This window comes from Mustela lutreola, chromosome X (assembly GCF_030435805.1).
Source record: "Mustela lutreola isolate mMusLut2 chromosome X, mMusLut2.pri, whole genome shotgun sequence".
Classification (NCBI taxonomy): Eukaryota; Metazoa; Chordata; class Mammalia; order Carnivora; family Mustelidae; genus Mustela; species Mustela lutreola.
In genome coordinates this window covers 33,503,037-33,517,567 of record NC_081308.1, presented here as the reverse complement: position 1 = coordinate 33,517,567, position 14,531 = coordinate 33,503,037, and the positions used below count along the sequence as shown (strand labels likewise).

At 39.5% G+C, this 14,531-nt stretch overlaps 1 protein-coding gene across 7 annotated transcripts in view; it reads right to left on the bottom strand.

The window, feature by feature from the left end:
• The window catches only part of SYTL5 (synaptotagmin like 5), a 147,592-nt gene extending 133,456 nt beyond the window's left edge, over nucleotides 1-14,136 (bottom strand). For 5 of the 7 annotated variants that reach the window (XM_059157186.1, XM_059157191.1, XM_059157189.1 and 2 more), the window contains exon 1: nucleotides 14,037-14,130. The gene's annotated coding sequence lies outside the window, so the exon portion shown is untranslated. Of the gene's footprint in view, nucleotides 1-13,245; nucleotides 13,460-14,036 lie in introns of those variants that run through there. The other 2 variants (XM_059157187.1, XM_059157188.1) reach the window with 2 other exon arrangements.
• Nucleotides 14,137-14,531: the final 395 nt, after the last annotated feature.

The window sequence follows — 14,531 nt, the reverse complement described above, 5'->3', positions numbered from 1 at the left end:
AATGCTCAGCAGTTAAGAGAGAAGCATGCAAGAGTTATTATTATTTTACACACGCAGACACATGAATCAGTGACATGGTAGCACAGTTGGCAGACATGGAAATTATTTGAGACTTTCTTATAAACAAACAGGAATGAGGGTACTGGCGGGTATCCAGAGAAAACAGATGCCATGGATTCCAGGGACACATGAAGGAGTAACAGAGCAAGAAAAGATAATGTTCTCAATACAGAGCCTGGCAAGTAAAATGAAAGTCTCCTCGAAGGATTTCTGCAAGACTTGTGGATGCTCCATTATTTGCAGTAGAGATTCATAAAGCTTTCTGAAGAATACCTTAGACAACCAGTAAGAACAACAGACTCTCTACCTTAAAAAAGCATACATATGTTTTAACAAAGAGATTTCAGGGGTTCATAAACTACAGTTACCCAAAAGCTTATATGCCAGACTCAATCACTGCTAATACGAAGCCCTTGGAATCAAATGCAGGCTCAGTGCACCCTCAGAGTCGGGGTTGGAGAAAGTGTCAATCTTCAGAAATGAATGGAATTAAAATTCTGCTCCCCAGAGAGAATAACTTGGACAGGTTACTTTAAGCTTCCGCATTTCAGTTGATTCATCGGTCAAATGGGAATGTTAATGTCCACTTCCTCGGTTTGTTGTGAATACGCAAATGAATTAATGTATCTAAAATATATAAACTGTATGTAAATATATTAAAATGTATATAAAATGTGAAATGTCCTTAAAGCACAATATCTGGCACCTAACAGTTGCTCAAAACATTTGAGACCTGTCCATTCATTCTGCTTAACTTCAATACGTCATCAAGAGAGATCAGTCAAAATGTTACTCCATTCCTTTTGAGTCACAAAATACTCACAGGTCTCTCTCTAGCTTCCCAGACTTTCCACTAAGAATTTGCAAACTTCTGGGCGCCTGGGTGGCTCAGTGGGTTAAGCCGCTGCCTTCGGCTCAGGTCGTGATCTCAGGGTCCTGGGATCGAGTCCTGCATCGGGCTCTCTGCTCAGTGGGGAGCCTGCTTCCTCCTCTCTCTCTCTGCTTGCCTCTCTGCCTACTTGTGCTCTCTCTCTGTCAAATCAATAAATAAATAAAAATCTTTAAAAAAAAAGAATTTGCAAACTTCTTGGAAATTGCTTAGAAAGTCCACAGTTTTTATTAATAAGATTTTTAACAATATTAAGATTCTCATATATGGTAACATGCTGGAAGGCTCATAATATGAAATGAAAAAATCAGGATATAAAACTACTTAGGCAGTATGGTTTCAGTTTTAAAGGAAATACATACACACCTAAATATTACAGAAGAAAGAATGGAAGGAAATAAGTCAAGATATTATGTCTATCTCTGGGGAGTTACATTATGGCTGTATTTTAATTTCTTCTTTATAATTGTCTTTAGTTCCATGTTTTGACAATGAACACATATTCGACACAACATCACTAAAAAATGCAGCAAATGTCATTGTTGTCAAAAATGTATTCTACCAATATTAACTCAGCTTCATACACCATGATATACAATGCATATATCCATGGATTATTATGCTTGGCTATTGAACAGGAAAATATTTCACTAGTAGAGTCATATAGGTTAATAAATCAATTGAGGTTAGTAAAGCCATTTTTTAAAGTTATGTTTAATTCATTATAGTATGTTCTGTCTGGAAAATAAAACAAAACAACCCAAAGGATGGACAGAATGGGTTACAGACTATTTAAATGGTCATGCAATGAACATGAATAAAGCCATGTGTCAGAGCTGGAACTAGCAGATACGCAGATGAAAAAAGCATGGGCTCTGTCCCAGGGAGCTTGTCTCTTTTCTAATGGAGACAGACATAAACACAAAAAGAAGTTTTATAAATGCCAACTTGGCTTTGAGAACACAAAGCAAAGAACAATTAGGGAGAGGAGAGTGGCCATTTGAGGATGTGAAGACAGTAAATAGGACAAGTCAGAAGAACACATGACTAGTCCAGGGAATAGTGAATAATCCGCGGGCTGGGGGCTGAGTTAATGGTGGAGAGGTGCGAGGAAGGAGGATGCCAGCGAGGGAGGAACACGGTATCCAAACAAAGCATCTGGACTTCATGCAGTGTTTTGCAAACTGTGTCTCTGGGAATGGTTTCTTAGGAAACACAGCAAGGCAAGTTGAGTGGCCAAGGCTGTGGCGCCGACCCCTGCTTCAAACAGAGGAGCTCTGCTTTTATCAGGTCTATAAGCTGGGTTTCCTGGCCCGATTTTATTTGAAGAAAGAGTTCCATGACCTTAACAAGTCTGAAAACTGCTCCCATGCCATCAAGCTGTCAGATGCTTTTAAGACAAGAAATAGCAGAGTCAGCTTTCTAGCTGAGATCTGGGTTTTGAAAGACATCAGCTCTCAGTGATCATACGAAAAAGAGGGCAGAAGCTCCGTGGACAATGTGGAGGCTCCTGCAGGGGGTGTGAGGGAGAAATCAGGAACTAAATTGTGGTAGTGAGAAAGAACCTAAGGGTCATTTTTCAGATATTTGGGAATGATCCCAATAAGATCCAGCCACCAACTAGATGTGAGTGGTGAACAGAAGAGTGTGACTCCAAGGTTTCCGCCATGGGGAACTGTAATGGGTCTTAATTTTTATTGTATGTAAGAATCACCCACAGGGTTCGTTCAAAAACAGATTCCTGGGGGTCCATCTCCAGAGAATCTGATTCAATAGGACTGGAGTAACGCCTAGGAATGCTGATGGTAATACCATTGCCAGAGATTGAGAATACAAGACAAAAAAGGTTGAGAGAAAAAAAATGGAAATCCATACATGTTGAGGTCCAAGTGCTTATAAGGCAAACATCAACAAAGATGTATCCAGAAAGGCATCTGGAATATGGAACTGGAGTTTATCAGAGAAGTCTACACTAGAAGCCTTTAACTGGGAATCACTGGTGCCTATATGGTGGCAAGAGTTATGCAAGGGAGAACGTAAGAGGGCATGGATAGGAGCATAAGGAACAATGATTAAAGAAGAGACAAAGGAACAAATGAGCTGATGGAAAACTGAGAAGGGATTATCAATACAGTGGTGGATGCAGTTGAGTCTAATGATTTGGAGTCAAATATATCACTTGGAGTCTGTATAGGCCACCATTAAGTTTTTAATTAACCAATTGAGTAAACTGTTACAAACACCTCCAGCTACTTGAAATACCACACTAAACCCAGAATCTTTGGAAAATGTATTATCTCAATAAATTTAGCACAATCCAGTGTTATATCAAATATTCCTTGCCCTAATATCCTAGTTTCTAGTAATACATAAATTAGTAAGTCTTGCAATTATTTTAGTGTATAATCCAATTCCTTCAAGGTCATGTTTTGTACTCGTCCCCCTGGAACATGCTAAAATCTCACCAGTAATTATGGATCCTGCAGTAACAAAGATTATTCGGGATGGGTGTTGAGAATAGACAACCTCTTGTATTATACATAGATAGATAGATAGATAGATAGACAGACAACCTAACTTGAAATGAGCCATTGGTTAGGAGATTTGAAGTTACTGATCAAGACCAAAGGAAAGAAGACTTCAAGATGGACATCTGAGAAGAAGTTCTACAATAGAGATTATAGTGCAGGAAACTACTAGAAGCCTGGAGAAGTTTGAAGATTCATGCATGTTCCAGTAGATCCTTTTCACAGGAGTCAAAGTGAGCTAAGCAGAAATGTCTTCCTACAGGTAAAACACACAGTCAGACAGCTCTTGCAAGTTCAAAACCTAAAGTTCAAACTCTGAAGTCTTAAGGAGCTTGAAGACTGATATAAGAAGATGCAATATTCTACCCATAAACTGAGCTAACTAGCCTCCAACCCCAATTAACCAAGCTCTCTTGAGAACAGCAAATTACTCCTAGGGAATCTTGCTTCCCAAGTCTTGATGACATGACCTAGCTGAGAAGACACTAGGTCCTTTGTGAAAAGCTATTCCTTGCAACCCCCAGGGAGCTCTATTTTTAAACTAAACCAGCAACTGACTCTCACCTGCCCAGACCTCTCTTCTAGAGGAGGAATTATCCATAAATACAGCCAACTTGCTGCCTCTTATACTTAGTATTTTTTCAGTCTGATGAGTAATGCTGTGTCTGCCAAATGCCCTGAAGAGCTATGGAGAGTAAGATGAACAGCATGTACGCTCCTCCAAGGTGGTCTTACACCATGGTCTACCCTAGGGATTGACACAATTTTTCTACTAAGGGCCAGCCAGTGAATACGTTAGGCTTTTCGGTCCAAGATGCAAAATCATGACTATTTTGTACATACTTACTAAACAAGAGAGAAAACAAATGCCCACAAATGTTTTATTGACACAATTTAAAAAATAATAACAAATGATTGCATTTGTGTCGGCGGGGTTTTTGTTTATTGATTGGTTGGTTGGTAACACAGATCCACTAATGAGAGGAATGGGATTGTAGGGCAGATAATATTTCACTTATCTAATAATGGTATTCCCATAATCAAAATCATAGTAGGTCTGACAGTGTCCCAGACCTACTAAATTTGAACCTGAATTTTAATAAGCGCCCGCAATTATTTGAAAGCACTCTAAAGTTTGAGAACCCACCAGTCTAAAGTTTTGTAAGACTACCTGGGCTCCATCTCTATTAGTTTCGGAAAGGTAAGGAAAGCTATGGATCCTAGAAAAGGTTCACGAACCATTCAAAGTCCATTCAAGAACTCCTATAGGGTATGTAGCCCTGAAGTTAAGACCTCAGAAACTCTGCTGTCAGGCCCATCTCAGGATGAATATGTTCTAAAATTAAATTATGGGGATGATGTCCAACCTATGAATATAGGAATAAAACATTGAATTGCATACTCAAAATAGGTAGATTTTAAGGTATGTGCATTATGTCTTACTAAAACTCTTTTTAAAGTCAAATTAAAGAATTTGAGTTTGGTGGTAAAGCATTGTATTTTTATTTTAAAGATTTATTTTTTGGGGCACCTGGGTGGCTCAGTGGGTTAAAGCCTCTGCCTTTGGCTCATGTCATGATCTCGGGGTCCTGGGATTGAGCCCCGCATCAGCTTTTCTGCTTAGCTGGGAGCATGCTTCCCTTTCTCTCTCTCCTCCTGCCTCTCTGCCTACTTGTACCCTCTCTCTCTCTGTCAAACAAACAAATAAAATCTTTAAAAAAAAGATTTATTTAGTTATGGGGGCGGTGGGCAGAGGGAGAGAGAAACTCACGCAGACTCTGATTATGGTGCCCCACATGGGCTCTATCTTACGACCCTGAAATCGTGACCTGAGCCAAAACCAAGAGCTGGATGCTTAACCAACTGTGCCACTGAGGTGCCCCAAGGCATTAGATTTTCAAAACTTTCTGTGGGTTTCCAGAGGACAACTCAAGGAGATAACTGCAAGAACTACAAGTTTTGGAGTCAGGAAGCTCTGAGTTCAAATCCCAGCTTTCCTACCTACCATGTTAAAGAAGCTAAGCTACCTTATCTGAGTCATAAGTAATCATAACTGTTCGATTACCCATGAGGTATTCTATTGTATATTGGGTTCTGTTTTTCCTGCTTCATTAGTATATACTTGCCTTAACTCCTTTTCCTTATGGCTCATGGTAAAAATGACAGCAAACACTCACATAGCACTTATATACATGTGCCGGTCATTGTCCTGTGGGGCTGGTTTACATATGCTAACTCATTCAGGCCTCACGTCAACAGGTGGAATTAGTTATTTTTATTATTACCATATTACAGATAGGCACAACAAGGCAGAGGGAGACTAAGAAACTTGCCCAAAGCCACACAGCTCATAAGTGGTGGAGTTAGGATTCAAACTAAAGAAGTTTTCCTCCAGTGACTGTGTTCATGACCATTATATGGTATTGTAGAATTTTATATATATGTATATATATATACATATACATATGTATGTATGTATATATGTATGTACATATGCATGTATGTGGATATGTATGTATGTATATATACATATACATAATATATAATTGTTAATATATGTTAAAAATTTTTATATTTCACATTTAAAGAAATAATAAATTTTATATTTTGTATTTAAAGACATTATATATAATAAATTATAAAATAATATATAATTATATATAGAATGTTATATATATAAAATATGTAACTCAGAGATGTATCATACTCACGTATAGTTTTGGCTTGCTCAATCTTGTACCAATCCCAGCACTCTGGCTTTTGAGGGTGCACATATGTATGGACCGAAAGACTGCACAAAGATGGACATGAAGGCACACCAGAAAAATGAACGACGGACTGTTGTAAATACAGATCCCTTTGCCCTGGGAGAGGGGGTCTCAGGGCAGAGGTGGGTTCAGGGACTAGTGCTGGTCTGCAGACTCTTACTGTCTGTGACAAGATATGTAGAGAACTGAGAGCATTTGCAAACTGTCACAGGAATTGGACACTGACGTGACAAAGGAGTATGTAATCCGTGGACTCATCTCTTCCTACCGTGCCTTTTTACAAAAACACTGGTCTGAGGTGGCTTGGAAAATGAAAAACAAAGAAACTGGTTCTTTGCCACAGATTGTTTCAGAAACACTGTTCTCAATCTGTTTTCGTTTTCTTTCAACGTTCCTCAAGCTAGGTGTTCTCTCTACCAAGAAAAAGAGCCTGGGGTTCTGAAGGTCAACGTTCCTCAAGCTAGGTGTTCTCTCTACCAAGAAAAAGAGCCTGGGGTTCTGAAGGTCAACGTTCCTCAAGCTAGGTGTTCTCTCTACCAAGAAAAAGAGCCTGGGGTTCTGAAGGTCAAGTTTTATTACATGACAATGCAGAAAAGATGTAGGATACGACACAGGAGCAGCTTCCCCTGACTGAGAAAGGAAATAAAAGCTCCAGCAGTGGGTCAGGGTGTGGAGAGGGCAGAGGAGAATTCGGTTAGAAAGGGCCTGGTGTTACTCGGCTCCCGTGGGAATGGCCCAAAGAGCTCAGCTGGGACAGGGCACCTAGCATGGCTGAGACAACAGGAAGTCTTACAGGGGCCGGTAGACCTAAGGACCCAGAGAACACAGGTCCCTCTACCCTGGACAAAAGGTCAGAGAGAGGAGGCCAACTGGTGAGACACTGGGAACAAGGACAACACAGCAACAGCTCTGTACCTGCCAGCAGATTGGGTGAGTCTGTGACCCAGGAAGAAAGGTAGAAATTGGAAGAGGAGGAAATAAATACCACAGGGAGACACCTTGAGAAGGACTTAACTTGACCAAGATAACTCACAGCCAGCAAGGACTCTGGTTCAAATCTATACTCTGAAACTTGTTAGCTCTGGGATCTTGGAGACATGACTGAACCAAGACATCACCTTGGTTACATGGAAAACACTCGAATAGTCCTTGGGGCATAGTAAATGCATGGAAAATGTGAGCGGTTACTAAGATTCTTCGTGGCAACCCTGGACCTACAGTTTATGTTTGCTGAGCCAGGGCAATAGTTTCCCAATATAACCAACCAAATATTACCCATGGATTTTCACCTCATTGTTCAGGAACCTGTGTGGTGCGAATATTTGTTACATCCTGTTCTGCCTAAGTATAAAGCCAAACACATCACTATTACCCACAAACACAGTAAGAGAGTCAAACGGGAATTCACTTGATAGAAAATCAATAGCTATTTGGTTTGTAGCGTAGAACTGATTTAGAAATGACCTGCCTGTGTTTGGAGCTCAAACTTGGTAACAGCCAATGAAATTAGATGACAGTTATGAGTCGTCTGAAGTAAGCTGACTTCTTCCTTCTTATACATGGCTAATGTAAACAAAACATTCCTGCCTTTCCTTTTTCCAAGTTACTGAGTAGACTTCCTTGTAGTGTTTTTCCCTGGGCTGGTCTCTCAATTAAAGGATAGTGATTCTTTGTCGCAAAATGTGTTTTAATATATATCCAGTTCTAGTCAAAATACAAAACTTTAAAATTATATATATTTGTTCGTAAGCACAGACATCTTTGGATATACTATTACTGCTGATAATTGGGGGTAAAATGCCTATTTTGTATGAGGTCCTTACTGCCTTGTTTGAAAACAAACCCTTGATATATCGATTGATTTAAATGAAATTAATTTCAAAAATTTTAATCATATATTGATTTTAATGTGATTTTATGCCAGGAGACTAAACATTATTGCTGTCTATATATAGCTCTTGGGAGAATTTATCAATGGATTTGTCTATAGTCTGATAGGTGAAGTAAATAAATATGTTTGCTATGATCTGTCTTGGTCTGTGTTTGCCAAGTGGGCTGTTGCTGAACTTTTTATGACCCAGATAAAAGTATGTTTAGATTCAAAGTCTATTTTTGAATCCTGGAACGTCATTATTTGATGGCTACATCCCAAGTATGATTTCTCTACACACACCTGCCATCTCATCTCAACTATATTTTCTGGTAAGATCTAACACTTCCGTTCTTAGAATACATTCTCAATGTTCAATGATTTTGTTAAAAAAATATATTGTTTGGTTTTGGAAATTTTACTTGCTTTAAAATGAAGTACCCCTTACACTTGCTTGGTTATGCATCTTCTTAATTTCCCTCAAAGCCCTGATGCCCTTTCGGAAATATTTTCTGACCGCACAACATCATAGTGAAAATGCCACTGAAGTCTATTTACATGAACCACAAACCCCGAAATGAATTGGACGTGTTCCTAATGTAGGAAGAGAGTGCTTCCTGGCATTTGATTAGAAAGATGAAATCAAATTAGCCTGGATAAGTCAACTGTTACAAGGACTGGAAACTGCTAAATGAAACTCCAATGTGAGTTACGAATGGTATTATGCCTACTTGGAAATGAATATGGTTATTAAGGGGTTCAGTGGCTGTAAGACTGATTTCAATATTTTAATTCAGTGGAGAAGAAAATGAAGTAAAAACCTCTTCGATTATTTTTGTAGCTGATAACGCTTAAAGTAAAAATAGAAAAACTCTATGGTGAGAGAACACATAAATGAGTAAGTAGTAGTTAAAATAGGAAATAGAAAGCAAACGGCAACTCGAAACATTGAGCCTGAACTTTTGAAATGTCAGCGAAAGCAAAGATGGAAACTAACACACATTCAGGAAAAAGTCCCCGTGGCTAGAAGCCACAATGAAGTACAATGCAAAGCGGCTGCCAATTTACAGTACAATATGCTATCTAGGAAAAAGAGGGATCACTCTTCAAGACCTCTGATGCTCACATACAGATTCATGGATGAGAGAAATCAGAATCCTCTTACATAGATACTGGAAAACAGTATAAATCTTATTTTAGAGGCACCTGGGTGGCTCAGTTGGTTAAGCTCGGAGCTTTGGCTCAGGTCATGATCCCAGGAGCCTGGGATTGAGCCCAGCCTAGGGCTTCCTGCTCAGCAGGGAGTCTGCTTCTCTCTCTGCCTGCCATTCCCCCCCCCCCCGCTTGTCCTCCCTCTCCCTGTTTGTCTCTCTCTCAAATGAGTAAAATCTTTTTAAAAACTTAAAAATCTTATTTTAGCAATTTTTATATGTTATGAAAAACTCTCAAACATTTAATAGCAGTTGTCAAGGAAAACAAACTGCAACATTTAACAGCTGCCCAAGACTCCAGAGCCTGCTGCCCTTAACCAAATGCCAGGGCACAGAGCTGCTGAGATGATAGGACTCAGTGGTGGAGAATATGGGCTCTGGTTCTGGGCTCCTTGGGTTTGAAACCCAGCTCCGTTATCCATCGGTTGTGCATAATCTCGGTGATCCTAAATTTATTCTTAAGCAAATGGATTAATGGTGAGATCTAGCTCCTGGTGTTCTTGGGAAGATTAAATGATTAAAATATTTTGAAGCACTTAGAACCACTCTTGGAATATTCTAGATATTATCTGTCTTTTCTTAACATGGAAAAGAAAAACTCTCATACAAAGCGAACTACTACCGTGTTAGTAAAACTACATACTCTGGTCAATGAGCCTGTCGATAGAGAGGAATAGAATTTCTAAGGTCCCTTGCACTCTTCAGTGTTATACACCTATGCTTGTTATAGAAAGAAATTTCTAGAATACAGGGAATAGTTAAGTCTGCTTTCTTAATATTTGGACATTTGGATACTGATATTCTGATTCCACGAAATACTGACACATTTCAGGATTCTGAAGGGCAAACTATTGACCATTCCTTTTTCCTTAACGCCCCTCCAAAATGTCTGAAAGACCGTTATCCCCATCCTTGAACTTCAAATGTTTGCTCAGAATATACGTGACTCCTCAACGTGCATTTGTTCGCTTCTGTCCCTGGTGCGAGGATCATTTCTTATCTGAGTCATGAAAGATTCAATCAGGTATAGGTATGTACTCTCTGGCTCTGTTTCCAACCTCGATGTGTCACCTAATCCCCATATGGTGATTCCATTCTAATAAATCATTCCCACCTTGTACCCACGTGCTGCCACACTGGCCCTCACCACCACTTTCACACTTAGCAAGCACCTCCAATGTGCCAGGCACCGGTTTTAAGTATTGTACAACTATTAACCCTTCCAATCCTACAACAACCCTTTGGATAGAAATTCTTAGTACCCTCATTCTGCAGAAGAGGAAACTCAGGAACAGAGAAGGTAACTAATTTCCCAGTTTCCCATAGCTGTTAAGTCATAGAGCTGGGATTCAAATTCAGGGAGTCTGTCTGTAGGGTCCAGGCTCTCAACCCCTCCCCTATACTGCCCCAGTATTTAAGATCCAGAACCCCGGTCCATGTCCCTAACTCAGTCTTCTATTTTCAAATCTTACATTAATACATAGAGTGCTTCACAGTTTAAAATTATTTCACCTCCATGATCCCATTTGTTCCCTGTGACTGCTGTGTGAGATGAGTAAGAGGACATGGAGGCTCATAGAGAGAGAAAATGTATAGGAGGCACTCGATGTTAAAATCAGAACTTAAATCTGGATCTTTGGCTATAAAAGTCTGTGTTCTTTCCATCACACTCATAATTCTGTCCCCAGGGCTTGAGAAAACAAAATATGCATGAGGTTTCACTTTCTGGTAGAGGTGGGGTCTGACTCAGACCCTGAGTTCTAGATGGTTCTGCGACTGAGGGAGGAGAAAATGAGAAAATAAAGTATAAAAGGAAAAAAAATTACAGAAAAGACACAGGGGAGAGGGTAGATTCTAGACATACTGTCATAAAAAGAATGCTAGGACTTGGAAATGGTTTGGGTATTGAAAGCAAAGGAAAAGTCAGAAGCAAAAAGTGACTCCAAGTTTTTAACCGTGAGAAGCCAGGAGAACATTGATGCCATTAGCAAAAACATGGATGAAAGAGGAGAACATAAAAGACATAAAAGACAGTGGGTTTGGCTACAACTGTGATAAATATTGGGCGACAGCTGGACCTAGAAGTGGGAACACACATAGTAGATGGAAAAACCTGGAAATGGAGATCTTAGAGGCATGATTGAAAATGATATTTTTAACTATGGTATTTAAAACTATGGGTTGCTGAGACATCACAGGCGAGGAAAAATAAGTAATAGATTATGGGACAAATAATAAGCCTTTGGGGGAGTGAAGAAGTAGGGAAGAGAAGGAGACAAAAGGGAAAGTGGTTAAAAAGTAGTTCAAGAGATAACATAGAGTCACAGATAAGAAGAAAGGGAGAATTCAAGAGGTAGGAAGTGATCGTAAATGTGACAATGAGCAAAGTAGTCAAACAGAGTGAAGATTTGGAAAAGTATCCTTCACAGCACTTACCATAACTGAAATGAATTATTTGGGGAAATTTACATCTTTCCTAAGTAAATTAGAGGCACTTAAAGGCACAGAGTGCCACATACTGTAACTTCACTTGGTAGCAGCGTGTGATATGTAGCTGTCACCAAATACGTAACGAATAGATCAGTGAATGAAAGAATGGCATTAGATCTCCTAACAGCAACCCCCAAGTGACCCTTGGAAGTAGGATAGCAATCAAGTGATGAAAGTAGATGTCATATCACAGGGAAACTGAAAGAAAGTGGGGTTTTAAAAGGGAGAAAATGGGTAGTAAGGCAAGAAGGGGCAGATGTTAGCAAGCACCTCTTGGAGATGTGTTTTGCTGAAAGGGGAGAGCAACCGATCGAGAAAACTTATCCTAGAACACTGTGTATTTAACAGATTTTGTACCTCTAAGATGTCTGCCTGACTTCTAGAGGCTCTTCCAGAACTTAAGGTAGCCATTCGAGTCACCAGCTCTACAAGTGATGGAACAAGACCACCTCTTTTATGACCTCTGTACTCAGGAGAATTAGGAGTCTATGGGCTGGGCGTGATGGAAGACGTGGCGAAAGCACAGTGAGCAGACGTCAGAGGAAACAAATGACACTACCTACGGAGAGACAGAGCTGGGAACAGCACCAAGGTGGAGAGAAGTCACAGAATCCTGTGAAATCATCCCAAAGTGGGAAAGTATGCATCAGGGTGAATGCGTGAGAATGAGAGCATGTACACAAGCAGAATATGGGATGTACGAAAACACAGTTTTGAAGAATTCTAAAGAGAAACTATCGAAGATGATGAGCTAAATTTTTGCACATGTTGGCTGAACAGTCATAACATACACCATTGGGTAACAGAGCTCAGTGAGGTAAAACAAACGGCTCATTTCACACACAAAGTTGCATTTCCTTAACATACCAAATGAGTGGAAGAAAGTAGTTTCAGCAAATATACTAAATGGTCTCCAGGACACAAAGAGGTAGAAACATTATTTTATCCCCTAAACTTATTAGAAGACAGTATCAAACAAGAATAAACAGAACGACAACACAAAGCTAATTCCCAAACTCAGGCTGGCAGAGAATTTCAGAAAATCATAAGCACATGGAATCAATATGATTTGGCAACAAAAAGACATTTTCTTGTAGTCTCCCTTATCTATTTTCCCAGTGTTAGCTGTCCATATGTGCGTGTGTGTGCGCACGTGCGCGCGCACGGCCTCAGGGATGTTTAAGGATTTCACCCAAGTCCAATGTCTTCATGCACTTAAGTTGTGGGGTATAAATTATAACAGTCTTGTGCTTAAGCTGTTGCCTAAACAACATATAAGCAACTTATTACAAAGCAAAAAAACAAAAACAAAAACAAACCCCAAACCCTAAACACTAACTTCCTGCGCTTAAAAGACATCTTAAAGAGGCTAAGATTTAAGGTATATTTTTAAACACATTATCATATACGAGTAATGTTTGCTACTCACAATTCTGAATGCTGGAAATATGTAACTCCTTTTTCTCCAAGAACAGAGTTTGATACATTATGCTGCAAAATGTATTTCTCCTTTAAATGAGGAAGATCACATTGCTAATTAAAACAATCCACATTAAAGAGCAATTTTCAAAAAATGTGATGGCTCTTTCTAGGGTATATTCATATTCAGTCAGTATCTCGTTTCCTTGTGGTGTTAAAAACATCACATTCATGTTGAAATTATTCCAGGGATTTCAGGCTTTGGCAATCTTACTACTCAATTTATAACCACAGTGGATATTTACCCCTTTCAAGAGCAGAACTGTTATTCAACAATGCTAAATAAAACATGTGAGTTTTCCAGCAAATGAAACAAACTCAGAACAAAAGGACTGCTATCCCATACAGAGAGATGTGAGAGGTTTTTGCCAAAAGGACAGTACTTTTGCTGTGAACCTGATTTGTTTATGTCAGGAGGATAAATACTAGCTCGTGGAGGCACTCATTTTTTCAGTAGGATCTAATGCAGTGTTTCAATCTATAGATTAAAGTAAGTGCTAATAACAAGAAGATACTTTGATTTTCTTCCTCAAGCCATCAAACTCACGTAGCAGCCTAACAGCCGAAATGTCCCTTCTGTATATATCCATCTCTCTTTCCCCTCATGGTAAGATCTCATATCAAATGGTGGAAGGAGTCATTCATTTCCTGATAAACAAATTCTAAAGCCCTACCACGGAAAAATACAAAAACCTAGAAAGCAGATATCACGCTGAAGACCCCTAAACACGTTATTCTTACCTCAATCTGATGGTTAGAACATTTTGTAAACTCACTTTTCTTTCAGACACACCAACGGTAGAACGCTGGTCTACTTGACCCTCGAGCAGTGCTAGGCGCAGGAACCTGAAAAACCAGCCTCTCATGTTCCCACAATCTATTTACACACCAAACACACCCAGGATCACAGAGTGGTGTTTACCTGCGGTGGACAGCTAGTCCAAGAAGCAGGCAGTACGTCCACTTTCAAAAGGGAATGTCTCTGTTGATCAGCAGGGGAAAGGTGAGAGTTGTTTCTTCCTCTCAAGCACATTTGGGAAGGTTTTTGAAATGAGATACTTTTTAAATTAATGTTTTAAAGGGGATTCATGCTTTCGATATTCTGTTCCTTTTGATATTCTAGTCAGAAACGATCTGAGAAAAACATACACTTACACATTAAGTCCCAGGTGCAATTCCAAGTGCTTTACGTCTATTGTTTCCCAGAAGTTCCAAAACTTATTAAGTATGAACTGT